This window comes from Mytilus galloprovincialis, chromosome 12 (assembly GCF_965363235.1).
Source record: "Mytilus galloprovincialis chromosome 12, xbMytGall1.hap1.1, whole genome shotgun sequence".
Taxonomy (NCBI): Eukaryota; Metazoa; Mollusca; class Bivalvia; order Mytilida; family Mytilidae; genus Mytilus; species Mytilus galloprovincialis.
This window is the reverse complement of record NC_134849.1, coordinates 71,257,023-71,268,786: the sequence shown is the minus strand read 5'-3', so window position 1 is coordinate 71,268,786 and position 11,764 is coordinate 71,257,023. Positions and strand designations below refer to the sequence as shown.

At 32.0% G+C, this 11,764-nt stretch overlaps 1 protein-coding gene across 1 annotated transcript in view; it reads right to left on the bottom strand.

The window, feature by feature from the left end:
* LOC143053755 (uncharacterized) overlaps positions 1–11,764 on the bottom strand; it is a 213,666-nt gene that overhangs the window by 158,457 nt on the left and 43,445 nt on the right. The window lies entirely within an intron of this gene.

Sequence of the window (11,764 nt, the reverse complement as noted above, 5' to 3'; positions counted from 1 at the left end):
TGTTCTTGTCCTGAATATGCATATTTATTTCCCGCTGGACAGTGCGAATCACCAAGATTCATCTTTTATTTCGTATTTGATTGTTTCAAAGTCATTTAAAGTCTTGCACATGTACATTAGTTAGTGTTAATTATGACCTTCAAATCTAAGGCCCGCTATCTAACTTTGCAAAAAGAATTTAAAGCAGCATTTTCATTAGCTTGACTTGTTTGCAATATATAAAAAAATCAGTCGAAAAGTGCATTGAAAATCACACTGCTTTTCCAAGCTTCACCTGATAAATGTTCGTCATTTTTATATTCAAGATTGACATTTTTAGACGGAAAGTAAATCTTTGCAAAATGCTGTAGAAATGGATAAATACACATAATGGGGACATTTCCCCATTCCATGTATATTTTTTTATTTCTTCGACATAGAAAATGACCAATTACACAGCTTGTTTTAAAGATTATTTTCATGTGGGGAAATTTCCCCAATATTGTTAAGTGTTCACGTATGTGTTGTCTTCCTGTATGGATGTTTTCCCACTACTTGTAATTTAATGGGGAAATTTCCCCATTTCGTATTCTTTTATCACCATATTGAAAGTCATATTTAATTTGGGGATATTTCCCCACTTTATTCATGATGTTAATTACAGTTACTTACACATACTTCTCAAACTTATAATTATATTTGAAGAAAAGTGGGGATATTTCCCCAGTCTGAAGGTCTTTTTTCTGGGGATATTTCCCCAGTCTAAAGGTCATTTTATTCCGAGGATATTTCCCCATTTTCATTTATTTTTAAATTCATTATGATAATAGATGAGGAAAAATTTCAATGAGTTTCATCATTCTTTGTTGCTGCATGAATATAAAGTTAACATCAGGTGTAATTCTGGATAAATTTTCACTAATTTTTAGCAACTGAATCGCCTCGCTTCTTCAAATAAAGATGTTTTTTACAATAAACGTTGACAATCTTTTTGTTTACCGAATTTGAAACCACACTAAAAAGAGAATAAAATAGATTTTCTCTTTTTCAAATAGAACGCGTTATGTGTACTTAGTTTCAAGTTGATTGGATTTCAACTTCATCAAAAACTACCTCGACCATACACTTTTTAACCAGAAGCAGGACGGACGGACAGACTAGAAAACATATTGCCCATAAATGGAGCATAAAAATAGTAAGACTTGTTACATACCTGTCAACTTTTGAAAGTTCCCATATGGGTTTTTACTGCACAACAACAATTTTAAAGGTTACAATTTTTAGCGACGTATTTTGCAAGATCTGGATTGTCTAGAAAAAGTGTCATATTTGTATGATGAACTTACATGCCTGTTCCTTAAGTCTGTTTGCATGATTCTAGTTATATATTAAATCGGTAGAAAAAATATACATGAAGCTAGCAGACCAGGGTTTATTTTCCAGATTAAGAATATAAGATGCTTGTTGAAATTTCCAATTTTGAATTATGCACAAAGATGGACCTTTAACAGGTTGGGAACAACACTCCAAATGAGGGTAACCTAACTGGAAGATCATCACAACCCACTGTAAAAAATGAGCACAAAAAAGTCATTTATATTCATATTATTTGATGAAACTTTTCCCCAAGAACTATGCATCTATTAAGTACTGAATGGTCAAAACATCATGTTTTTTTATCGACATAAATTTTGTCGTAAATGTAACCAAATGATGTAGAAATTGTGTTTTTTCTTCAAATTTCCATCAAATTGTAATGTTTATAGTTTCCTTATTGCCTCTCTATTTGAATAAAATAAAATAATAAGAAGAATCTGTTTCTTGTTTTGTTTTGTTTTGTTTTTGACAAATGAGTGTTCACTGCTTGCAAATGAATCATTATATTTATATATCTTATCTGTATATATTTTTGTTCATGTCTCCATCTCCTTATCATTTGTAAATGTATAGACAAATAAGAAAGAAATAAGCTCCACATGTATATTTACAACATCGTAAATTAATTAAAAAAATAACATACACTAACACTAGTACTGCATGGATTTTAAGCATTATGAAAGTCATATTTGTAGAAAGCTTAAAAAGACTTAAAAACAGTGTAAAATGTCTTGCTATTTCTTAGCTTACACAATAAAATCTAATATATACTAACCTTTACAAATTTAAATTTCAAGATTTTACTAGGAATTAATCTAACTACTAGACCTTTTAATAGTCTAGTTGCACATATTGTATGTTAACTTCTTATTTGTAAACAAATTTCTGATATAAACTTTAATTTAATCCTTGAAAAGAGGTCTAGATTGCTAAAATAATTTATAAGTTTTAATTTTTTTATTTGTCCAAAATCATTTAAATTCATTTAACCAACATTCTTTTATGATTATTTGATTAAAATATTAATCATTTATAGTCTTTTTACAATTTACATTTTTAAAAGCAAAATAAGTGAAAACAGGATAAAACAAAGGGAAGTAACAAAAAAGTATTTCAATATTCCCAATACACATCGTTTTGATAACACAACGGCAGTTAGCCGGAGGTAAACATCGTTGATTACCAGTATGTTTGACACCCAAGCTGTCAAGTGAAGCCATATAATTATACATTTTCTTTGATGTTCAGGTAAAATTTAACACAGGTGTCAATTACACCCGTACAGTAGTAAGAAATGATCAAATATGGCGTCTGAAAAATTTCATACACGGGAGTTTTTTCTCCTAAACGGGAGGTTCACATGTATGTTACGAAGGGCATCAAATTCACATGACATAGGAAAACCATGAATAAAGACAAGACTTTATATATCCTTTTTATTTATATAAAAACTAAATCTTCTTGTCTGCAGGATTGCAAATTCGTAACTTCAAGGGCGAACTTGTAAACAGGGCGAGTTGTCCCGATACCAAATTCACGCATGCGTAATACAAATATCGACAGTTAAAACATCCTGTTACAAGTAAACAAATAACGTTCATGTGGATGAGATGAAATCTAATAATTTACATAAATAAAAGGGTCATATTTACGATAGTGATTGTTTTACAATCATAATTTACAAATTAAATGATTCAGATGCCTAATCATGTGTAAAAATCGGTGTTAGGAATCTTAAAAAAGTTGTTTTGAAATTGTAATACACGAAATGAATGCGGCATACGGAGACTCAATGCCAATGGTCAGCCCCTTAAGTCTTCAGAAGACTTGACGTCTTCTTCCACTAAAAACTGCATTTTACCACTATGTTCTAATTTTAGCCATGTCGGCCATTTTGTTTGGTAGGCTGGGTGATCGGACACATTTTTTAAACTATAAACCACAATGATAATTGTCGCCAAGTTTGATTAAATTTGGCAAAGTAGTTTTAGAGAAAAAGATTTTTAGAAAAGTTACAAAAAATGATGAAAAGTTGTTAAAAATTGACTATAAAGGGCAATAACTCCTTAAGGGGTCGACTGGCAATTTTGGTCATGTTGACTTATTTGTAGGTCTTACTCTGCTGAACATTATTGCTGTTTACATTTTATCTCTATCTATAATAGTATTCAAGATAATAACCAAAAACTGCAAAATTTCCTTAAAATAACCATTTAAGGGGCAGCAACCCAACAACAGGTTATTCGATTCGTCTGAAAATTTCAGGGCAGATAGATCTTCACCTGATAAACAATTTTACCCCCATGTCAGATTTGCTCTAAATGCATTGGTTTTTGAGTTATAAGCCAAAAACTGCATTTTACCCCTATGTTCTATTTTTAGCCATGGCGGCCATCTTGGTTGGTTTGACGGGTCACGCCACACATTTTTTAAACTAGATATCCCCAGGATGATTGTGGCCAAGTTTGGTAGAATTTGCCCCAGTAGTTTCAGAGGAGAAGATTTTTGTAAAAGTTTACGGACGACGGACGACGGACGCCAAGTGATGAGAAAAGCTCACTTGACCTTTCAGGTCAGGTGAGCTAAAAAGTTAACATTTGTAAGGTGACATGGTCATGATTCTGATTATCTAAACAAAACGAAATTTCTTCAATGGCAATGTTTGCATATCATGATTTGTCATTCTATAAAGTTTGAAGTGAACTAAACAAGGAATTAAATTAAAGAACCTTTGTGAGCACGCTCACATACCCCACGCCCCCACATTGTCACTGGACCAATAAAATCTCACCAGATTCCTAAGTTCAAAGACTCATAACTCTACAAAAGTCAACTGATAAAAATTTTCTTGTGGATATGCACATTTACACATAATGTCCTCATTAACTACAAAGGTTCATGAAATTCTGTTGTGTGGTTTCAGAGGAGTTGCGATGACAAACTGTTGCAGTAGTATCAAAGTTCAAAGAGCATAACTCCGAGAAAAAAAAAATACCTGTCGACATGCACATCTACATAGTATGTCCTTATTATCTACAAAGATTCATAAAATGCTGTTGTGTGGTTTCAGAGGAGTTGTGATGACAAACTGTTGCAGTAGAATATTTAGGCCAAAGTTCTAAGTTAAAGGGGCATAACTCCTAGAAAAAAATTCAATCGTAATTTCCTGTCGATATGCACATCTACATAGTATGTCCTAATTATCTACAAAGTTTCATGAAATTCTGTTGTGTGGTTTCAGAGGAGTTGCGATGACAAGAACAGGACTGACGAACGGACAGACATACAGACGGAAGAACGGACGGACAGATGGACGGGTCAAAAACAGTATACCCTTTGCAACTTTGTTGCTTAGGGTATAAAAATTCAAAGGAGTTGCAATGACAAGAACTGAGTGAGGACTGACAGACGGACTGTTTAGTACTTTATGGCAAAAAGTTTAAGTTCAAAGCGAAGGAGCATAACTCCTAGAAAAAAAAATTGAATCGTAATTTCCTGTCGACATGCACATCTACATAGTATGTCCTTATTATCTACAAAGATTCATAAAATGCTGTTGTGTGGTTTCAGAAGTTGAGATGACAGACTGTTGCAGTAGAATATTTAAGTTAAAGGGGCATAACTCCTAGAAAAAAATTCAATAGTAATTTCCTGTCGATATGCACATCTACATAGTATGTTCTTACTATCTACAAAGTTTCATGAAATTATGTTGTGTGGTTTCAGAGGAGTTGCGATGACAAGAACAGGACTGACGAACGGACAGACAAACAGACTGACGAAAGGGTTAAAAACATTATACCCTCTTGTTGCTTGGGGTATAAAAATTCAAAGGAGTTTAGATGACAAGAACAGGACTGACGAACGGACAGACAAACAGACGGACGGACGGGTTAAAAACATTATACCCCTTTGTTGCTTGGGGTATAAAAATTCAAAGGAGTTTAGATGACAAGAACAGGACTGACAGACGGACTGTTTAGTACTTTATGGCAAAAAGTTTAAGTTCAAAGCGAAGGAGCATAACTCCTAGAAAAAAAAGTTTAATCATAATTCCTGTCAATATGCACATCTACAAAGTATGTCCTTATTATCTACAAAGTTTTATGAAATTCTGTTATGTGGTTTCAGAGGAGTTGCGATGACAAACTGTGCATAATATGTATACTAATATATACCTTTACTTCCTCAGAAGCCTCAACTTTGTCTTTATGTGTACCAACAAGAACCACTGGTGGATAAAGACACTTATTCTTCTCTTCAATACTTCCAAGCACTTCAGTGGTACTACAGTAGCAATGTATTGAGTTCATCCACAACTGAAACATCTCTACAAAGCAAAGACTTTTCATCAGCACATCTATCTTACACTTCAAGTCATATTTACTGGTTTTTACATCACGATGACGGTAAGGGCATTCCGATGTATTGTTGCCACAGAGATTTGACTTTCGCTTTTGACTGGTAACCCATAGTATAAATACGCGGACATTATCGAGTGCAAAATAACATTCCTTATCGCTTGTTAGAAATTCATTTCTTCAATGAACACTCATAAAAATATTTTTTTAGAACACAAATTAATAATATAAAAATGTTTTGTCGTTTTTAATATATATATAAGTAAAAAATCATTAATGTATATGCACTGACATACATAAAAATTGTGTTAACGCATGCGGAAGAATATCTCGAGAATAGAACGTTTTGCAGGAAAATATGAATGCCTACTCAAATCCAATCTATAAGATCGAATTATTACAGACGAGTGTCCATCATGCACTTGCACTGCACTAGTAGAACAAAAAGATATACAAATGGATGAAAATTATATATATATGTAACTGTTATGTGCAAATATTTATATAATATATAACAACAAACAGAGTATACTGATTTGTATCACTACAATATGATTACATTGAGGTTGAAGTCCCTGTCATTTATGCATCATCCAAGCACGAACTTGTCTCAGAAAAAAATATATCTCTGTACATTTATCTCACTTTCAAGTATAGAGATGTGATTTTTTTTCCTGAGACAAGTGCTTGTGACAATCAACAAGAACTGGTGGTCATCCGATGTCAGTACTTCAGTACTTTGATTAATTATATTGTGTCCAGAGGGTCTCCATATGGGGTAAATGTATCTCAGTCATGAAGATTTGCCAGAGCTTGCATTTCCAATCATGATAACCTTTGAAACATGGGGTCCAAGTGTTCAGGTTAAAGTTATCCCATGGAACATTTTATGGACTCCATCACAAGTTGGTCGACTATTATGGAATGTCTGTTTCACCAATGATGATAAATATGTTCCAATAGTCGTAACTACAATCCTGTCCTTTTTTCCCTGATTATGACATCACTTAATAAAGTTTTGTTTACACACAATGTATACTTCCGTGAACAACACGACGGGTGCAACATGTGAAGCAGGAACTACCTACCCTTCAAAGGCACCCGATATCACCCCCAGTTTTAGTGGGGATCATGTTGCTTTGTCTTTAGTTCTATGTTGTTGTTTTTTTTTTTTTTTTGCCATGTAATTGTCAGATCCCTTTGGTACATTCACCTCATTTGATAGTATGATGAAAAGTTGAATTTACAATCAGCAGACTGCTAGGTAAATAAGAGAGATATTTTTTTTTCTAATTGACAGGTCACATTTATTATAGTGAGTAAAATATTTTGTGAGTAATTTAGATGCTTCTTCTACCATAGTGGCGGTGGACGATAGAATGACAAGAAACCAAGACTTATTTGTGGACAGTTTCATTGTCCTTTATAATGGACTGGTCACATTTCATTATTGTGACTTATATATATTTTGTGGGTAATTTAGATGTTTGTTTTACCAAAGTTCATTTGAAAAGACCTTATGACATTGCTACTGAGGTTGTCAGGTTGAAGTTTTATTAATGTTTTAAGAACCAATTTTTCTTTGATATTATGCAAATTTTTCTTTCATCAAATTGTTTTCTGAATGGATTTAATACTTTTATCGACCATGAAGCCCATAATTTCTGTGGGCCTTAATCATACCAATGTAAAGATCAGAACACATTGCCCTTAAAAACAAATTGGTTGTATATAACAACATACAATTGTTTATACAATATGTCAGACTCTAAATCATACAGGTTGTATATAACAACAGACAGTTGTCTATACAATATGTCAGACTCTTAATCGTACAGGTTGTATATAACAACATACAATTGTTTATACAATATGTCAGACTCTTAATCGTACAGGTTGTATATAACAACAGGCAGTTATCTATACAATATGTCAGACTCTTAATCGTACAGGTTGTATATAACAACATACAATTGTCTATACAATATGTCAGACTCTTAATCGTACAGGTTGTATATAACAACAGACAGTTGTCTATACAATATGTCAGACTCTTAATCGTACAGGTTGTATATAACAACATACAATTGTTTATACAATATGTCAGACTCTTAATCGTACAGGTTGTATATAACAACATACAATTGTCTATACAATATGTCAGACTCTTAATCGTACAGGTTGTATATAACAACATACAATTGTTTATACAATATGTCAGACTCTTAATCGTACAGGTTGTATATAACAACAGACAATTGTCTATACAATATGTCAGACTCTTAATCGTACAGGTTGTATATAACAACATACAATTGTCTGTACAATATGTCAGACTCTTAATCGTACAGGTTGTATATAACAACATACAATTGTCTGTACAATATGTCAGACTCTTAATCGTACAGGTTGTATATAACAACATACAATTGTCTATACAATATGTCAGACTCTTAATCGTACAGGTTGTATATAACAACATACAATTGTCTATACAATATGTCAGACTCTTAATCGTACAGGTTGTATATAACAACATACAATTGTCTATACAATATGTCAGACTCTTAATCGTACAGGTTGTATATAACAACATACAATTGTCTATACAATATGTCAGACTCATAATCGTACAGGTTGTATATAACAACATACAATTGTCTATACAATATGTCAGACTCTTAATCGTACAGGTTGTATATAACAACATACAATTGTCTATACAATATGTCAGACTCTTAATCGTACAACAGACAGTTGTCTATACAATATGTCAGACTCTTAATCGTACGGGTTGTATATAACAACATACAATTGTCTATACAATATGTCAGACTCTTATTCATACAGGCTGTATATAACAACATACAATTGTCTATACAATATGTCAGACTCTTAATCGTACAGGTTGTATATAACAACATACAGTTGTCTATACAATATGTCAGACTCTTAATCGTACAGGTTGTATATAACAACAGACAGATGTCTATACAATATGTCAGACTCTTAATCGTACAGGTTGTATATAACAACATACAATTGTCTATACAGTATGTCAGACTCTTAATCGTACAGGTTGTATATAACAACATACAGTTGTCTATATAATATGTCAAACTCTTAATCGTACAGGTTGTATATAACAACATACAGTTGTCTATACAATATGTCAGACTCTTAATCGTACAGGTTGTATATAACAACATACAGTTGTCTATACAATATGGCAGACTCTTAATCGTACAGATTGTATATAACAACAGACAGTTGTCTATACAATATGTCAGACTCTTAATCGTACAGGTTGTATATAACAACAGACAGTTATCTATACAATATGTCAGACTCATAATCGTACAGGTTGTATATAACAACAGACAGTTATCTATACAATATGTCAGACTCATAATCGTACAGGTTGTATATAACAACAGACAGTTGTCTAAATATAAGTTGAGTCCAAAGGTATTTTGTAATTATTAAAAAAAATGAAATTCACTTAAATAATAGAGACAACAAAAAAATTAACTACTTTATTGAGTCAATTCATGGCAAATCACAAGCAACATCACGTCATTTGGAACTCTGTCATAGCGCAGTGAACATTGCATTATCTTGTGCACAAAAGTATTGAACTTATTGGATGCGTTTATTATATCTGCTTTGAACATGTCTAAATTAATGCAGAATATAATGCTAAAATACCAGTAAGCAGATTTCATTATTTTTCATATAGCATAATATTTGATTCAGCAGATTTGTCACTGTTTCGAAGTAAACAAAATTACTTACTAGCATAGAAATGATTGGATAATTTGTTTAACAAAAATTTGTAAGAGTTCCGCGGAACCTAGTGTCTCGCCTACCTTATGAATCTTATAAATGTTTTAAGAACTTTAACTGCAGACTGTATGTAATGTTAACTGGAAGAAAGACTAAGCCCATATATAAGTAACATACTAAAAAACAGGAAATATATTTTTACAAAATTTTCTTCTAGAGACTAGCTTTTGATTATATACAAGCTTCTGTCCAAATTTGGTAGAAATCCAGGATAGTTTAAGAAAGTTATTAAAATTTTAACACGCTGACATGTCTCGCCTTCTTTACTAATCATTGATATTATGTTGATAGTCCTAAATATAAAGCTTTATTACAACTGTCACATAAACCTAACATTAACCAAGAAAACTAAACATTGACCAATGAACCATGAAAATGAGGTCAAGGTCAGATGAACCATGCCAGGCAGGCACGTACAGCTAACAATTCTTCCATACAACCAATATAGTTATAATAACCTATTGCTTATACATGTTATAGTTTAACAAAAACAGACTAAAACACAAACACTTAACACTGAGCAATGAACCGAGAAAATTAGGTCAAGGTCAAATCAAACCTGTACGACTGACATATAGATCATAAAATATTTTCATACACCAAATGTAGTTGACCTATTGCATATAGTATTATTAAAAAAGACCAAAACTCAAAAACTTAACTTTGACCACTAAACCATAAAAATGAGGTCAAAGTCAGATGACACCTGCCAGCCAGACATGTACACCCTACAATCATGCGACAAAAGTCACAGGCTCATTCGACAAAATCTTTAACCACAGAGTGAATGTAATGTTAACTGGCAGAAAAACCAAGTCCATTTATCAATAAAATACTGAAAAACAGGATTGTTTTTTTACAAAATTTATTTCTGGATACTATTTTATGATCATTAACAAGCTTCTGTCCAAGTTTGGTGGAAATCAAGGATAGTTTAAAAAAGTTATTAAAAACTTTAACCACAGAGTGAATATATAATGTTAACTGGCAGAAAAACTAAGTCCATTTATAGATAAAATACTGAAAAACAGGATTGTTTTTTTTACAAAATTTATTTCTGGATACTATATTATGATCATTAACAAGCTTCTGTCCAAGTTTGGTAGAAATACAGGATAGTTTAAAAAAGTTATTAAAATTTTAACAAGTGTGCACACACTAAAAAGTCTCGTCTTCTTTCATATCATTTATATTATGTTGATAATCATAAATATAAAGCTTTATTACAACTGTCAAATAACCCAACATTAACCAAGAAAACTAAACATTGACCAATGAACCATGAAAATGAGGTCAAGGTCAGATGAACCATGCCAGGCAGGCACGTACAGCTAATATTTCTTCCATACAACAAATATAGTTATATATAACCTATTGCTCATAGTTTAACAACCAGATGCTCCGCAGGGCGTAGCTTTATACGACCGCAGAGGTTGAACCCTGAACGGTTAGGGCAAGTATGGACACAACATTCAAGCTGGATTCAGCTCTAAATTTGGATTGTGATTAAATAGTTGACACAGCATAGGTTTCTGACACAGAATGAATGTGTTCTAATGAACTTAAAATTTTTGTTTCTCTTAGAGCAATTCACTATGCTGTTGAATATTAATCCTCTCAAAAAAATGTTTGAAGAAATTTTCTTTTTTATTTATGAAATTTCAAATGAGAAAAATTGAACCCAATTTTTTTAATCACATCCCCCTTTCCCTTATTCCAAAACTAATCTCAATTAAAATTTCTAATGGAGTTTGCAACAATAACTACTCATTTAAATACATCATAAAATATTAAGATGTAAAAAAACTGCTTGTTATCACTGAATGGTAAAGATTATTTTAATTTATCAGTTGGTAGTAAAAAGTGAATATACATTGTATATTGTATATAACAAAGATTTAAGTTGATTCTGGACAAAGAAAGATAACTCCAATTAAAAAAAAATCTTGCTACTGCACAATATTTTGCAATTAGATATTTCTTGCTTACTATTCTGGACAAAGAAAGATAACTCTAATTAATTTTTTTTTTGATATTTCACAATATTGTGCAATTAGATATTTCTTGCCATTGCGCAATACTGTGCAATTGAAAAGACTTGCTATTGCACAATACTTAATATAATAATTTTAGATCCTGATTTGGACCAACTTGAAAACTGGGCCCATAATAAAAAATCTAAGTACATTTTTGAATTCAGC